This window comes from Musca vetustissima, unplaced genomic scaffold, assembly GCF_032173495.1.
Source record: "Musca vetustissima isolate MV318-11 ecotype Yass unplaced genomic scaffold, APGP_CSIRO_Mvet_v1 utg2832, whole genome shotgun sequence".
Classification (NCBI taxonomy): domain Eukaryota; kingdom Metazoa; phylum Arthropoda; class Insecta; order Diptera; family Muscidae; genus Musca; species Musca vetustissima.
The window spans coordinates 282,370-288,369 of record NW_026880723.1 but is presented as its reverse complement, the minus strand read 5'-3'; positions in this window follow the sequence as shown (position 1 = coordinate 288,369).

Below are 6,000 nucleotides of genomic sequence, written 5' to 3'. Positions count from 1 at the left end.
GGAGCAGGGCCATAAGCATAGGTTTTTTAGAATTTTATTAAAGACCATAGTTGAAGTTTTTTTTAATATTTTCAAGAACTAAGATTTTTAAAATTATATTGAAGAACCGTAATCATAGATTCTTAAGTCTATTTTCAAGACTCGTAAAAGTAGATTTTTTTAGAAGAGTACTTTTTTAAAGAATAGCTTTAAGGCCCATAAATCAATGTTATTTTAGAATATTTTCAATATAGATTTTTTAGGATTATTATCAAGATCCCTAAGTCCTGATTTATATTAGGCGAGTTTACTTGCGGCAATGTTTATCGGTCTCTTTTGAACTTGCTCCATGCGTCTATACAAGGCAATTCGGTTTCCAAAAAAATTTTTATTTGTTGTTTTTTCACATTTAAATATATATAAAATGTCAACAAATACGAAATACACAAAACGAATTGCCAGAAAATTGTCGATACGAGCAATTTTTTTTTCAGTTCTATACCCCCTGCCCCTCTCTCCTACAAACAAAGACTTGCCGCAAGTAAACTCGCCTAATCTAAATTGGGACTAAGCATAGATTTTTAAAGAATATTTCCTAAATTTCGTGCAAATCGAACGATATATAGTAACTTTGGTAAACCATTTACATTAAATCGGACGAAAATATATACGGGAGCTATATCTAAATCGGAACCGATTTTCACGAAACTCAACACATTTCATTGTAGACTTAATTCAGTACACTATACAACATTTCGTGCAAATCGAAAGATATATAGTAACTTTGGTACACCATTTACATTAAATCGGACGAAAATATATACGGCAGCTATATCTAAACCTGAACCGACTTTCGCGAAACTTAGCACACATCACTCTAGACCTAATTAAGTACACTTTGCAAAATTTCGTGCAAATCGAAAGATATATAGTGACTTTGGTGCACCATTTACATTAAATCGAACAAAAATATATATGGGAGCTATATCGAAATCTGAACCGATTTTCACGAAAGTTAACACACACCATTCTAGACTTAATTCAGTACGCTTTGGCAAATTTCGTGCAAATCAAATGATATATAGTGACTTTGGTGCACTATTTACATTAAAGATATATGTATATAGAGTAACTTCGGGTAATGTGGACCACCATTTTCCTTTTTTGATATTGTGGTCGTAACAACGGTAAAAAATAAAAACAAATTGTTTTCACAGCATGGTAGATTTGTTGGCTAATTATATTCCAGGTCAAAAATTATATATATTTGTCCATAAAAATGTTATTGCATTATATTTAAAAAAACTCTAAACTGCAAATAAAAATAACTTGGCGGGTAATGTGGACCAGTATGTGTAGGTAATGAGGATCAGTAAGTTAAAGGTAGGTTGTGGATTAATTGTGATAAATTTCAATTTATTGCACTCTTGGGTAACAATGAATGCAAAAATATATGGGTCCATGTTTTGGAATAGCCCCCATTTAAGGGTACCACCCCATTTGCGGTATTTTGAAGGTCCTTGCTTCATTATTCAACCGAGGCACATATAATTTCGGATATCGAGTTTTCAGAGGATAGAATACCTCCTCGCATATTAAATGCGCCCTTGTTTCGAACTCGTCCTCATGAAAATGTCCCACTTTTTTATAGTGGTCCACATTACCCGACATTGAATATTTTTATTTAAAAATAATTATCGGCTTCAAAAATGAATAAACATTTAAAAATAACCGAACGTAATTACAGATAAACGTGTATTTTTGTTAAAGAAAACAAGAAAACCACATAACCTCTTTATATTCGAGAAAAACAAAATGTTCGACTATTTTACAAAATCGTTCGACCATTGTGTTAAAAAATTTTCAAATCACACTTTTACAATCAGAGCTACATTTTCACCTACTAAATTTTTATCATTGCAATTATTTATTAAAAACCAAGTTTGATGTTTGTTTTCACTAATTAGGAAAACATTTATCAAGGCGGCATTGGCATATTTCAAGCATTTTCTTAGATATGGGGGGTGGTCCACATTTGACGCATGGTCCACATTACCAGAAGTTACTCTATATATGGGCAATATTGCCAATTTTTTAATATTCCATTTTCAAAAAATCAGCTTTTTTGTTTTTGTAGCACATCAATGATTTTTGGTACACATATAGAGAAAAATGTTCTGACTCCGAAACCGTTCGCGATCAAATTTTTGGTTGATGCGCGCAAAAGTTTTCGAGGTTTTAATTTTGGGCATAAGAAAAAAATCTTAAAATTACGCCGTTTATTATATTGACCAAAAACGTTGATATATATCTTCCTCCGTAAAATAAGAATATGAATATATTATAATAATCACGATAAAGTTGCACATATTCGCGAAATATGAGAAAAATAAAAAAAAAATATAGCAGATTACATCAATATTTTCATCATATTAATGACATACACACACCTAAAAATTAATTTAAAAATATCTACATAATCTAAACACCATGATGAATCAAATGACATCAAAATCACACAAGTCCGTGTAGCGGTTTCTAAATCACAGCGACAACAAAACAAGATATCGAGGAAAAATATTTGTTTTTGGTTCGAAAAAATAATGTCATCATATTTATTTTTTTAATTGTATACAAGAAATTTTAGAAAAAAAATGTTGGGGTTATTCTGCTATTTTACCCGAATTTCGCCGAAAAATTGAGATATATTATAATAATCACTTCTTGTGTATAAGTATACGCCTTGCGGATTATATCAAGATCCTTCCGATAAATCTTAGAATTCTATAAATAGGAATAAATCTTAAAATAAAATAATATTATGAAATATACATTTTAAATTGCGTGTAAATCGCGTAATTTTCAAAATCATTTGATGCGCATGCGGTTTCAAGGAAGTACTGAAGTTTATCTTCCAATCCATATATATTTTCCGAAATTTCAATTGACGGCTAAGATGTGCCACACGTTACATTGAAGTAACCAAAAAATCGTAAAACGCGAATAATTCCCGAAAACTCCATATGCCATTAACGCGCATCCGATTTCGGTGTGCACCCTAAAAAAATACATCGATCTATACCGATTTCAATGAGGTCCTTTTGAGATAAATTGGTATTTTTGAGATAAATTGCGTCTAAATCGCGTAATTCTCAAAATCATTTGATGCGCATGCGGTTTCCAGGAAGTACTGAAGTTTATCTTCCAATCCATGTATATTTTGCGAAATTTCATTTGACGGCTAAGATGTGCCGCACGTTACATTGAAGTACCCAAAAAATCGTAAAACGCGAATAATTTCCGAAAACTCCATATGCCATTAACGCGCATCCGATTTCAGTGTGCACCCTAAAAAAATACATCGATCTATACCATTTCAATGTGGTCCATTAAGAACCATGGATGTGCCAGCAAAATCTATTTTTGAGATAAATTGCGTACATCTCTCTTTCGGCTGAAGTTTTTAAAGTTCTCTTTTCGAAAAAGATCAAAATCCGTATGGGGTCATTTATTGAAGCGGAAATTATACACAGAAAACGCAAATAAATCCGCGATATTTTCAAAAACATTTTTTGCCAAATTTCGTGTTTTTGGAAGACCAGTTCCCGCCGTTCTAGTAGATGGATTTTCACAAAGAAGATTTTATATCATCCGAAACGTAAAAAACCTTATTGATCGCGGGTACCCATATCATTCAGTTGACAGATCTAAAAATTTGGCCCGAAAAATAGGTTTTTTAGAAATTTGATCGCACAAAATTCGCACGTTCGGATGAGTATTACTCTGAAGCTGTGCATACTACATACACAAAATACATATCAAATTACGCAGATTCGCGACTACAATAATCTTATAATCGATTTTTATAAATTCCTGTTTGCGTATTAAAGCTAGAAGTAAAATTAAAAAAACACTCAAAATCGAGCTTCAAAATGTCAGCATCATTTAAAGATAGATGCAGTTAAAATTTTGAAAAATGATACATAAGGGGCGTAGTCCCCATTTTGTTGGCTTCCAGTTTTATTTTGACACGAAGACCGTGCAATGAGTGGCTTAGTCACAAATCGATAGAGAACATAAAAAAACTGGTTCGCCTCAACCTGTTTTTACACATTTTTTTACATTAAAGTAGACACAGCTTCCACCAAAATAAAGTTTGGAGGTCAATATCATGAACAGTTTGCAACGACAGATCAATTAACCCAAAACTATTCACTTTTGTTCATATATTTAAGTAGTTCCCGAGTTATAAAGGGGTGAACCTCCGCTTCAGCTATGTTAAAAAATTGGCAATATTGCCCATATATAGTTACTTTGGTGCACCATTTACACTAAATCTGAACCTATTTTTCCAGTTTCAATAGGGTTCATCCTTGGCCAAATAGATGAGCTGTGCCAAATTTGATCCAATTCGAATCATAATTGCGACCTGTTTACAATTTAATATGCATAAATCGACTCAGAAAGTGATTCTATGCACATTTTCAAAAGGAAACCTGTGTCTATCGCGTTTTCTTTTGCAAACATATGCACAAAGACATAATACCCAGTAGCACAGTGCTGTGAAGGGTATAAAAAGGACTTTTATTACAATAATACCTTTTATGCCTCAATTTAAATAAATAAATAAATTAATTAGTGAGTTGAAGTTTTTTTTTAAGAATATTAAATACATAACTTACTTGTGTATAAGCAAATTCAATTTCAACAATTTTTTTTTAAAAGATCAACAACAAGTTCTGACGGTAATGACCCAAACCATCATATAAACGAATACCGCAGCAAGAGATCTATTTAAGTGATCTTTTTCTACTCAATAAAGATTTGATGGACAACATATGAATGAGTGTACAAAACAAAGCACACACATACAGAGATACAATTTTGCAAATATACATACATAAAATATGCTGAGTCTATACATACATATATGTTCTACATATATGTATATATGTGGGTTCCAATGGAATTGTTTGTTGGTATCACAAAAGAAAACAAGAACTGTCATTGAGTTCAATTAACATTAAATGCACAGTACCCAAAAATATTAAATCTTTAGTGTGACAGAGAACATACGTATATATACACAGGTACATGCATACGTATACAATACTACCCCCCATGGAAGAGCAATTTATGGGGGATCCAAAGTGAGGGAAAAATAGATTAGAATAACATTTAATTATTAATTAAATTATGTGCAGATGATAACCAAATAACCTGAAGAATAAACACGCGACAGTGTCCCATGGGTGAGAGATCGCACATGAAACCATTAACATTTATTTTCAATTTTCTGGAATTTCTATATAAAAATCCAAATACTTATGCAATCATATTATTGATCTATTATTCTACTTTATAAATTAATTTTAAATGCAAGTAGCATTAATTAATGAATTATCCAAAAAATCCTTTTAATTACACCAATTTCTTTTTTTTTATCCCATTTTGTTTAGATTTTAGCATATGTTTGCAATATTTTAATTTATATGACAAATGTGCTGATTTTAAAACACAAACAAAACATATACATACGTCAATGTCTATATTAACATATTAATATTATATATACATATGTACGTCTATCTAAATAAATATCTTTGTGAGATATGCACTTATGTGTATATTAGTTACAAAACAATAGAAAACTAAAAAAAAAACAGATTCTTATGTCAGCTGGTAATATTAACCCATTAAGAATCTAATACCTATTATTTAAGAAACTGCCTTTGTCTATAATAAAATAATTTTTTTTTTCGTTAAGCATCACGTGAGGGTTTAATAAAAAAATAATTGTTCATACATTGACAATCACAACAACACAAATTAAGTGGAACACTTTTTGTGTTGGCCTTAATTTAATGGGGGTAACTTTGGAAAGGGTTTTATATTACTCTTACATTAAAAATATCATTTGAAGAATATAAAAAAAAAATGTAAGATTGAACAGATCATGTGATACCCTACACAACTACACCAGAACCATGACTCATATACACTTTAATACGGAAAATGTGT